The sequence below is a fragment of the Python bivittatus genome, unplaced genomic scaffold (genome assembly GCF_059951505.1).
Source record: "Python bivittatus isolate LINGU-HERP-01145 unplaced genomic scaffold, Pbiv_v1 ctg000210_np1212, whole genome shotgun sequence".
Classification (NCBI taxonomy): domain Eukaryota; kingdom Metazoa; phylum Chordata; class Lepidosauria; order Squamata; family Pythonidae; genus Python; species Python bivittatus.
In genome coordinates, this window is record NW_028277053.1 from 1,356,290 (window position 1) to 1,369,094 (window position 12,805).

Here is a 12,805-nt window from a genome sequence, read left to right on the forward strand (position 1 = left end):
AATAAGGAAGAACTTCTTAACTATGAGAGTTATTAAGCAGCGAAACTCTGTTTTCCTGGAATCATGGATGCTCCATCACTGGAGGTTTTCAAGCAAACGTGGAGCAGCCATTTGTTGGGAAGCTCTGAGAATTCCAGCTCTGGTTAGGGGGTTGGAGTGTCTCTTCCAATTCTAAGAGTTTACAATTCTATTATAAACTTTGGTAAAGGAAAACCAAAGTCATTCCAGGTAGGACCACAAATGGAGGGGAGAAGCTTCCTGTAACAATTTCTGTGCACATATGAGATCATAATGTCTATTCCATTTGAAGTCCATAGATAAATATTTTAGATTTCTTTTCTGACAAAGTTTTAAAGCCTCCTTTTTAAAAAAAAAAAAAAAAAAGTAACGCGCTTAAGTTTTAGCTTGTTTTTTCCTTCCCAATCCTTTCTCCCCACCCACCCCCACTACGATAATTCCTGCAGCAAGGAGATGAGAAACACATTTGGTCCTTCCATAAAGCAGAGCCTTAACGAATCCAAGTGCATAAGTCATGCTGGGTCACTTTGAAGGCCTGCCTGTTGCCCACTTCACATCTGGAAATGATGAAGAACACATATGTGCAGGCACATACATATGCACTTAGTTTGTCTGGACAAGAATGTGGATTTTGCAATTTAGATACACAATTTCGTAAGCTACAAGAAGACCTTGTGGAGGACCTGTGCCTTCAACCAGGCCTTCTTTGTAATACCGTTGGGTGAATGTTTTTGTTCTGTTTTTGTTGACTATGGACATTTGCATTCTTTTCAAGGTTTTGCATTGTATGTTTTGAAAACTATTTTAGAATGCTTCTTTATACAAGAAGTATGAAAAATCTTCAAGGAAGAGAAGGATGAAGAGGAAGAGGAGGAGAAGAGGAAGTGAAGAGGAGTAGGAAGAGAAGAGGAAGGAAATTAATTAAAGCTGATTCAGTTAAAAGGAATTAAGCCTAGGCAGCTTAAACCCTAGCATGAAATAGGTCATGAGCCAAAAAGTATCTTCTCTCCTTGGAATTAAGGGCAGGGGTAGTCATCTTTAGGCACATGGGAAGGTCTCTATTTCTGCAATTTCTGGAGCCTTTGGATTCAACTCTTCTTCTTTCTCTTTCTTCCTATTTTTACCTAGTGACCACCCTTCTCTAAGAATGCAAGCAATGGCAAGGGTGAAAGTGATGAGAAAATAATCCTCTATTTACTGACTGCTCACCCTCTGTATGATTTTGGAGATTAGAACCTGGGGCTGAGCTGGGGAGGCAAGCACGTAACTCCAGCCAAGCCTGGCCTGCTCTTATCTTTTCCATTTTGCAGAGAAACAGGTTCAACCTGTGCTTCGTTCCAAAGGAGAAGAACACTGTGAAGAAGCAGAATGCTTTGGAGGACAGCCTATCTGAAAAATACAGCTGGGGTCCCATTGACTCTAGCTTATAAATAGGAGGGTGCAGATTGAGTTAGATCCAGTTTGAATAATCAGTTAGAACTAGGCTGTCAAATCAATCTGATTCACTTTATCAGTTCAGATTTCCTAGCTATATCCTTGAACTGGATCAGTCTTAATGGAGAAGATGATTCAATCGGGGAGTGGGGGAACCTTTTTGTATATATGCAAAAGGCAACTGAATTGTTGGAAATATCTGATTTGATTCAACAATGTGATTGGAATCGTTGAGCCAATATAGGAAATCAGTTTGATTCAGGGTTCCGATCAAATCATCTCTGAATCGAATCTTTGAATGCAATCTTCATACACTTCTACTTAAAAATCTCAGTTGTGGTTTATCCACGCCAGAAACATCTTCTGTGACAAGTTCCTTCGATGTATCTTGCTAGGTGTGGTGTGTGTGTTTCCGTGTGTGCGTGTGCGTGTAGGCTACAGCTTTTATCAGCTGCAGCCTTCTCTGTTTCCAATGCCTATTTTCATTGGTATATTTTTTATTTGTGTTGAACGTGATACTTTTTCCCTAAAATAGATAAAGGACGGTTTATTTATTTATTTGTTTGTTTGTTTGTTTATATTTCAAATTTGAATACCGCCCACCTCACAAAAAGTGACTCTGGCCTTTATTAAGACCAAAGGAAATGACACAGCGAGGTGTGCAAGCTTTAGTTCTTTATAACCTTTCATTGCACAAAATGTTGCCAAAAAAAAGGGGGGGGGAAGCCTTCAAATTCAATCAGCTTGATAATGACAGTCAGTGTTAAGTGCTTCTGGTTATCTGCATCTGGATCTGTATTACCAGCAATGTATTTTGGATACCAACAACCAAGAAAAAACACACCTATGACAATAGTACATTCAGAAATACCCACTTTTTAAAAGATACAACTTTCCCAACTGTATCCAAACTGAGTTGAGACGTATTTTGAAGCAGGTAGTTTCAGACCCATGGATTTTGTGCCCATCTGTGCCAGGACAGATTCCATTTCCTGTACAACTCTTGGCATTGAAGGCATGACAGCTAGCTGAAGATGCGGGGAGGGGGAAGAATGCAGGAAGATAGCAAACTCAGCCCTTAAAGCAATTCAGTACTCTCTCTCCAAGCCTGCAAGATGGAGCAGTGGGTTTTCTGGCAACTAATTTATATGGATATCAAAGGTTCAGTTGGAGCATTTTTTAAAGCAGGAAAAGAAAGACAAAGGTAGGGGGAAATATGTTGCTCTCCAAATCCCAGCAGTGTGCCACATTCGTTTTACTACAGAATTTATTCTTTAGTACTTTCATGGATTGACATGAGGGAGGAATTCGCATGTCAGGAGAGATAACATCTCTTGACTGCCAAAGGACTCTATTCAGACATGCATGTTAGTAGGTTGATAACTTATTCTGTATTGCCAAGAACTCAAAGATAGACATTTCTCCTTTTATCTCCATCTCTCTGCTCCCTGCATACTAAAGATATGGCAAAACAGCTAGATACATCTTAACTAGCCCTTTCAGAGAAGGGAGAGGATTTTCCCCCCACTCCTCCCTCAATCCATGCCATGAGGTGCAAATGTAAAGGAATTAGATGTCACCCAGTCTGATAGTAAATGTATTATCTACTTGCTTACATAAATAGAGTGTTGTGTATTATACAAGTGCACGCAGAAACCTAAGAATGAGTCAAAGTGTATTCTGAATATTTTTAACATAATTAACAAGAAGAGATGTTTTGCTTTTATGGCAGGTTTAACATGAGTTGTTTTTCTTTTGTTTGCTGAATTTGTATCCCACCTGTCATTCAGAAGTTTCAGGCAATATAAAGCATTTATTCTTCCATGATTTTGCACAATAGCTTTGTTAAAAAAGGTTGGGTCGAGAGAGAGAGTCACTGCCCCACAGTTATCCAATAGGTTCTGATGGCTGAGGATGGACTTGATCCTGGGTGACCCCAGTCCTAGTCCAACACTAAACCACTACACCTCTCTGGCTTTTATGGTTTTCATACATTTTGACATTAAGCCTCACTTTCATATTCCTTCATCTGCCCACTCTGCTGTAAACCTGGTTGCCAATACAAAAACACTGGGGTATTCTCTCTGATTGAATTGGCACACCCAGTTGGCTGGTTATTTAGAAGAAGCCTTGCCAACAGTCTCAAGTAACAACTTGATCATGTCACCACATTGGATAAAATAGATGTCACATTGGATATTGTGACATCAAACCACCTGCTCCATGATTCGAGCTTTGGAGGGATCACCCATTTGACCAATCTAAGAGGAGAAAGATGTGTCTCTTATTTGTTTGTTTGTTTGATTGACTGATATCCTGCCTTTCATTTAGGAGGCCAAGATGGCATACATAGTGGTCCCTCTTCCTATTTTTCATCACAACAATCCCATTGGGTAGGTTGGGATGAAAAAGCATGATTGGTCCAAAGTTATCAAGTGAGTTTTTGTGGGTGAAGGTGGACTAAAACCTGGATCTAGAGATGGTGCTCATAGAAAACAGAAGCTGTGGGATCCTTGGTGCTCTCTGAACTTGGTTGTTTGATTGCAGTTGTTTCATTACCCCACTAGGGAACATCATCAGTGCCCTGATCATCATCATCATCTTCATCATCATCATCATGGCACTGATGATGTACCCTATCTTCTTCTTCTTCTTCTTCTTCTTCTTCTTCTTCTTCTTCTTCTTCTTCTTCTTCTTCTTCTTCTTCTTCTTCTTCTTCTTCTTCTTCATCATCATCATCATCATCATCATCACACTGATGATGTTACCTAGTTGGGTAATGAAATGTCTGCAAGAAAACAACCAAGCTCAGAGAGCACCAAGAACTCCACAGTTCAACCCTGAGCTACAGAGATTCTCTTCTGTTGAAAACAGAAGCTGTCCCTGGCTGGATCATTCACAAAATTGCTACAAAGTGCATGTAAGCAATTACAATAATAATTTAAAAAATTACCATGAGACAAGTATGTCCTCCCATTTTTCTAGTCCCCATGATGCTCTCTGCCACCCAGCTTAACTTTCCTCCTCTCCCCCTCCTCCGCCTCCCCCTCCTCTTCTCCTTCTCCTTCTCCTTCTCCTTCTCCTTCTCCTTCTCCTTCTCCTTCTCCTTCTCCTTCTCCTTCTTCTTCCTGGCCAGATGGGCACAAGCCACTATTGTGTAACCCCTCATCATTTTTATTTTCCAAGAATGCCTCCAGAACCTATGTGGGATTGAAATAAAGATGATGCCAGAGGACATCACTTTGTTTTTCAGTAAGACAAGTAAGGTTTTCAAGATGTTCTTAATATTAGAATAACCCCTACACGATTTTTAAAAGTTGTGTGGAGCCAAGGGCCAGGTGTGGCACTAAGGGGGAGATCTGTGATGTGTTCCTGGTGGCCACCTGAGCACCCCAGGTCCACAGTTTCTCCATCCAACTATGAAGTTGAGGCATATTATTTGATTTCCACCCTGGATGTAATCAACTAAGTTCCTTGTTTTATGAACACCTTGATCAAAAGAGAATAAAAGCAAAGGTTTACAAAAGAAACTTGCAGCTCTGATACCTCTGACATAATCTGTAATAATTGAGAGGAGAATCATTAATTTTTCAGCAGTGTAGTCCAGAACAGCATGAAGAAGAAAGAGAAAGAAAGAGAGAGAAAGAGAAAGAGGAGGAAGGAAGGGAAGAGAATGGAGAGAGATGAAGGAAGAAAGGGTAGGTAAAGGAACTCAAAACAAAACAAAAACTTTATTTTATGGATCAAAGTATCTTCCCATAGACTGAGTCTTTTCACTTCCAAGATTGCAGACTCCTTACTGCTACTGTTGTTGTTGTCATCGCTGTAATTTAAAAAAGAGTGCTAGCAATAACAAGTCTGGAATATAAAGAACGATAAGGTGGATTTTTCTAGGCATGGTAATAAGCCGAAAGGCAAAGGGATGAAGGGGGAGGGAGGGAACGGCCTTCTTACAACACAGATGCTTACCCTGTAACCTTCCCCTTTTAGCCTGAGTGCCAATGAGAGCCAATAGAGAAGGGGGGGGGGGAGAGGGAGAGAAACCCCCAGAAGCATTATAAGTGAAGTGACCTAATTGTCATGGCAAAAATACAAGGTCGCCCTTCGAATCCAGCAAGTGTATGTGTGTATACATGGATGAGAGAATGCTGAACATTTTTCAGCTGCTAAAAAAATGTAGATGTAATAGTCCCTGTAAGGCAGAACCCTAACAGATGCAGAACCAGATTTATCTAATTTTGTGTGCATGCCCAAATTTGAAACTAGACAGAGAAGAATTGCCCGCCAAAATCAGGCCATTGGTTTGTCGAATTTAGTGCCTGCCTTCAGCAAAGGTGAAAGGCGTGACCTGCCACTGTACCCACAAAGCCTTTATAAAAGGAGGACAACGATAATCATCTTAGGATGTTCAGGCAATTAGCTGAATGAGAAAATGCTTTGATACCCCCTTTTTATAATCCTTATGCATATAATAGGGAGGGGAATCACAAAAAATATTTTAAGGGTCCAATATTTGTTCTAAGTGGGATACGAAGAAGACGCAAAGTGTATTTCTGCCTCTCCAAGATAGTTAATTCACTCTTATGTTGTTTGCCACTATTTTATTCCCCCCTCAACATTCCAATGTTTTCTTTGCTTCCAATCCTTTCTTTCATCAAGCACGGTGTCATTCTATTATTTCACAGAAAGACAGAAACTTGGGGTATATGGATTGCACCCAACCTGCCTTGCCAAGCTGTTTTGCTTTGCAGCGGTGAGATATTCTACCTCTGTGAAGCCTTAGGGATGGAATATCTGACTCAGTTGGACACCTGGGTCTGATCAGACTAGCTTCTGAGCATGCACAGATGCTCTTGCACCATGCCAAAGCCAGTCTTTTGCAAGGCGGTGTCATAAAAGTGCTTTGAAAGGGTGCTTTAATGAACCAATGATTGAAGCAAGTGCCCTTTGAAGATGTTCACAGCCCTAGTAGAAATTTGCCCAATTCCAACTGTCTTTTTGAATCAACATCTCATTGTCTCAAAGAGAGATCAGAATTTTAGAGGCCAATGAAGAAAAGGAACCAACAATGATGGAGTTCACTTTTTTGTTTCCCTGTGACTTCACTCAGTTTTCAGTCTCAAGACGAATATGAGAACAAAGGTTCTGAATTCTGCTCTTTTCAGAAATGGATATGATGGCTTGCTATTCAAACCATGTGCAGAAGAAAAAAAACTGCTTACGTTAAATCAGTGTATGTTAAGGAAAAACACAAACCAAGGCCCATTATATTAGGGAAAATCAGTTTTAAAAAGTGCATACTAAGAGAAGTGAATACAAAAGTGTATCTTTTAGAAAAAACTGTAACAGTTTTTGTGTGGATTTTTTTCCCCTTCTGCTCACTAAATCTGAAAATGGACACAGAAATATGACCAAAAGAAAGCCACATTTGCAAATATCTGTAAAACTCTGTTTTCAGGTTTATCCATCCCTATTACAAACCCATGTTTTATGTTAGGGTTGCCAAACGATTAGGAAAAAAATTGTTTCATCATCTCTCACACCTTTAAAAGCAGAGATTACATTTTTCAAGGCATAGGAAAGCTAGCATTATTGCATTAAAAAAAAAAAATCTTCAAATTGCTTTCTCCACCCTCCTTTAAAGAAGCTAAGGATGGCATAGAACACCTTTGCCAAGCAGGACCCATCAGAGATCTGGTTAATTACTGGAATTCTCAGCAACAGGAACTTATCTGGAGAATTCTAGGAGCTGAAGACCACACCTCTGATGGGCACCGGGCTTGATAAAATGTTCCAAGGTTGTTGCTTTTTTAAATTCTTTTATACAAGCCTTTTCTCAAGGTCCTCCTCCAGATGTGTGGACCAATTCTCAGCAATGGTCATGGAATGAAACAGGCTGAGTTGAACTCACATTTGTGCAGAAGCATCTCTCTTGTTTCCAGTAATCGTCCTTGAAGGGGTGGAACTTCCTGAAAAAACAAGTCTGCTGTGGCTACTGTTGGACAGACCTGTGGAGGCTGTGGCCAGGGAGGCTTTTCACCAGATTCAGCTGGTGTGCCTGTTGTGACACTACCTGGAGTGGGACACCCCAGCCACAGCCACTCATGAACCAACTGAAATATTGAAGTATGCTCTACATGGGGCTGCCTTAGAAGACCACTTGGAAACTGCAATCAGTTGAACATGCAGCAGCCTGAATATTGGTGAACTGTGGAAGTCATCATCATATAACACCTATCTCATGGGCATCACATTGGTTACCAATAGGTTGCCAGGAGCAATTTTAAAATGCTAGTTTTAGGCATCTGTGCATAGAACCAGCCTGTCTACCCTACTCAGGGCACCTAGACCATGAAGTGAAAGGAGACAAGACCAACTGTCACTGCTTTTTCTGTAGTGGCCTTCACAATGTAGAACAGGCTCCCTTTGGGAATTAGACTAACAAATTCAGTGTTGGCCTTTTGGTAACTACTAAATACGGAACTGTTCTGGAGGTCATTCAGGGAATGAATGGACACCATTGTGTTTATTGGATTCTTGTTCCTCTGATTGATCATTTCTTTGTTTTTATGTTTTTATTACATTTTATCTTTTTATGTTGTAAACTACCAGAAGTCACTCCCTAACCCTGGTGGTGTAAAGACACATTTAATAAATAAGCAAATGGTGTTAAGGTTGAAGCAGAGTAAGCTTCAGAATTCTAGAATTTTTGAGTTGACAAGGCTGGGCAGGAGACATTGTCTTTCAAGTTTCAAAAGTGAGTTTGAAAAGCATGTCACTTGCTTTCAGTTCCTTCAGTCACACTGCAAATGTTCTGCATGGCAACATTTTGCCTGGAAGCGATTCCATCCTGCCTGTTAGAGCTTCAGGCTAGCATGGAATTAATTGATTGTTATTGCCTTCTGCACAACTCCTAAGTCGTAATGCAATTGATAGCATACAATTGTAATAAATCCACCAAAAAGAAATAAATAAATGTACACCAGCTTCCCCAATTTGCTTCTCTTTGTATGTTTTAGACCACCACCCCTATCCCATCCTACCTCACCAGGAACAATTATGCTGAATGAAAGTGATGAGATTTGTCATCTAATATACATGTACATCTGAGAGGCGACAAGTTAGAAAAAGGTTGCTTTAATGTCTCTATCACCTCCAAAGATTTGGTGGATCTGACCTAGCTTTAGCCTTTCTATCTCAAACTTGAGTCTAATTCAAACATCAAATGAATTTTCCCCATACATCATTTATCGCAGTTGTTTTTAAAGATACTATCTTTTTCCATTCCTTCTAAAACCATCCATCTAGATTTCAGCCAGCAGAGTGAATGTTGCAGAAGATGAAATGAATAATCCAGAAACTGACCTATTTTAAAACATGTTAACTGCCATGGCTTCTCATCAAAAGTCCTTGGAATTGTAGTTTGGGAAAAGAGTTGAAAATGCTGTTTTCGTTCTCCGGCCCTTTTTCTCTGGGTTTCTTGGGAAAGAGGGTTTATTTATTTTTACTTGTTTATTTTAACAATTTATATGGTTTCCCGTCTCATTACTGTGATTCTGGGCAGCTGACAATAAATGAAAAATGAAAAATAGCAAAATAACTCCATTTAATTTTTAAAAAATATAACAAACAGGTTGAGCAAGTATAAATAAGAGTTAGAAAAGGTGGGCAGAATTAAAATAACATCATTGTAGCCAATACTTTAAATGAATTTGCACTTAGGTTGATTTATGAGATAAACCAAAATAGTTAGTTGGCTTCCTCTGCTAGTACCTATTTTTCATGGTATAATTGGATTGCTATGAAATTTTGTATAAGATGTATACAAAATGTAAACGTGGTATAAGAGATAGATGTCACATAGCACTGATGATGTTACCTAGTTGGGAAATGAAACGTCTACAAGCAAACAACCAAGCTCAGAGAGCACCAAGGACTCCACAGATAGATATCACTTTAAATGGCCTCAGAGGTCTATCAAGAATCAGGATTAGAAATACAGGAACCAAATGAAGCCAGAATTATTGATGTCATTTCAGAATAGCTAAAGGAGTGTTACCTCTTGTCTGAATCCTCCCCAAGTCCTGGCTCAATTCTCTTAGATTTCTCTGGGGAAACTCAACTGACCCACAGAACTTATTTTCAAGGACCTACAAGAAGTGCGCTAGGCTGATTCTTCCTAGTTGGGAGGAATTCAACCTCTTTCCATCTTTGGAAGGAGAAAGCAACCTCTTTAAAAATTAGTTCACCAATGCAGAGCATTATTCTACTGGGTGTTGCGGTAGGAATAATTTTAAGGAGTTTTGCTTTTCAAGGATGCTTGCTTACCTTTGTAACTGATCTCAGGGCCATGCTCTGGAGATAGGAAAAAAACAGGGTTAAAAATATCATTAAAAAGGCTCCCTAAAGAATAAATCTATTACACAAGCTAATCCCAGCCTAGTAACTTATGATCATTCAGGGAGACCCTAAAAATCCTTCTAGGTATTGAAGAATGGAAGGAAAGAATGTGAAAACAGGCCTTCTCCATGGTGGTACCAGCTGTGTCGATTTGCTGGACTTCTGTGGCGCAACAGCTTCCAAATATTGGTGTGTTTTAGGCACTCTGAAAAATCACCACGTTAGGTTCAGCTTTTCCCAGCCACGAATTCCCACTCTATTTTTTATTTACTTAGGTGTAATTGGGGTGATGAAAATGAGGAAGGTTTCATAATATTGTCTTATATGCCCATCACCCTTCATATTTTGAATTTAGGAGAAAGCACGAACATTGCTGTTTGGCAAACTTTGGAGTCACGAGAGGCTGGTCTTACTACGCTGTTTTAAATGATGCTGATTGTTTTAAGGGATTGCTGTCACGGTATTCTTCAGGATATTCAGGATATTTGGTGGAAATAAATAGGGAAATAATATAACATATTGGAAATCCATATTATGGAAATCGATTGTGGAAATAGCATAATATTTTGTGGAAATAATTTTTTTATTAGATAGATAGATGATAGATAGATAGATAGATAGATAGATAGATAGATAGATAGATAGAGACTCTCTCTCTCTCTCACACACACACACACACACACACACACATACACAAAGCAGTATGACTTTGGATCAGCCAACACTTCTCAGATTTACATCTTTTCTATGGAGGAGGGGGACCTGAATGGATACCCCCCCCCCTCTCCTTTCTCAGGATCAATTCCTATTACAGTTACAATTTGGGGGACTTCTGGCTTTGCATCTTCTTTTATTTCACTGCTGCTTCGGGTGGACTTTTTTTGGGGGGGTGGGGGGGTCCTCTTTCTTTCCCCCATGTGTTTGTTTGTTTGTTTGTTCCAGGAGGGGGGCAACCCGTCCCTCCCCTGCTCTGACTTGACCTCTTCCCTCCAGGCTTCTGCTCCCGCTCTGTGTGCAAAGCTCGAGGTTCCCAGTGTCAAATGTCAGAACTTGTACCAAGCTGTCAAAGAAGAGAATAGGCTGAGATGATTGATGACTGGAAAGCCCGAAATCCTAACCTCAGCTGCAAATGCTACTTTGACGAAAGAGTGAGAAAGAGTGAGAGAGGCTACCCACAGTGGTTGCAGTCTCAAGGTCAGCTCACATTCCATTACACCCACCACTTTGGGCCTTCTAACAAGCCATCACATTCCGGGAGCTTTTCCTGGTGCTTCGCTTTCTCTTTCTCGCGCCATCATCTCCCTGCCTGCCCCCCGTCTTTTAATTCTCCTACCAAATTTTGCAAGCACTCAGCCCAAGGAAAAAAGGAAGAAAGAGGAGAAAAAGAGTTTTTCTCTCCTGTTTTTTTTCCCCTCCCCTCCCCTTTCCCCCACCCTTCACCCGCCTGCTCCAGGCTGCGTTCACTCCAAGATGCCACAGGCTATGTTTTTATGCCGCACAAGTCAGATGACAAGATTATTAATGGGAGCAGGGCAATGTCATATCGTATTTCATGCATATTCATGAACAGTGTCATGTAGCTGGGACCATGAGCTGAAAGAATGGAGGCAGAGAAAGTGGTCCATCCTCTCCCAATGGGGCAGAGTCTGGGGCAGGGATTCGGCTTGCTTTCATAGGGACTTTCAAGTTCCTGTTTCTAAGAACTGATGGTGTTGGGTGGGTGGGGCAAAAATAATCAGGGAAGAAAGGGAAATGCCACTTTCACTTGCCAAGATGGTGCCTGTTCCCATGCCCATGAATCCCTATGTCAGTAGTGGGCACTTCCCTCAATCAATGAAAGAATATTATTAATATCTGGGCCTATATCTCCAAGGAGACTGTTAATAGGTATCGCACAGGTTTCTTTTCTTGGAGATAAGAGAACCGAAGAAAAAGCAAAAAAAGGAGAAAACCAATTTCATGTCATCGCCGACAACGGAAACAAAATAACTCCACCAGTCCAGAAGAATGCCGTCTATTGAAATTTGGATAATGGGCAATTATAATTAGTTAACCAGTAAAAGGGCAGCTGGTTAATCGACTAAAAACTGTGGGGAGTCATAATGGATGAATTTCTTCTTTGCTCCAACCAAAGCATGTTGGCCTACTATCGAATATCGACTGTTTACTTACTTAATTTTGGCAATTTGGCACATTATATGGTCTCTGTCATAATTCCTCTAGTAGTATGTAATTTAAAGCACTAAAAGTGCCATTTTTCTCATTCAGGCCAGCCAAGGAGGAAAAAAGTAGGAAATTCCCAACAACAGATTAGAAAAATGGGAAGAACATGACACCAATATCAGAACAGAGGAAATAACATGTTAATAGCATTCCGGGTTCTCCTGGTGTCTGGTCATCAGCATTTTTATTGCCACTTTCTCTCTGAATAGAGTATCAGAATTTATTGAGCCAATATGTCTCCATCAGCTTTGATAAAATATATTTTATTCAATAACTTGTGGAATAATGTTTATCTATGAACTAAAAAAGAAAAAAAAATACACTATACAATTGTGCCATGTGCAAGGATATTACAAGCTCCAGAATGTGCCTATCTTTCATTCTGAGAAAGAACTAGGCTGGATCTCTGATTCTTGGATGTCCCCCAGAGTTAGACTGCAATGAGTGCAAAACGTGGGGCCACACAGAGCCCTTCAGCCTGTTGATAGATGTTATAGAAAAAAATCTTCCAGTTTAGAGAAGCTGAAAAAATGGTGTAGAACAGGGTTCCTCAACCTTAGCAACTTTAAGATGGGTGGACTTCAACTCCCAGAATTCCCCAGCCAGCATGTTGCTGAGGTTGAGGAACCCTAGTGTAGAAGGCATTAGCATCTGTGCTGTATTCCTTTCTTCTACACCACAGTCAGAACATCTTGGAGGAGGGGGTTTAAATGGCATGCACTTATGAAAG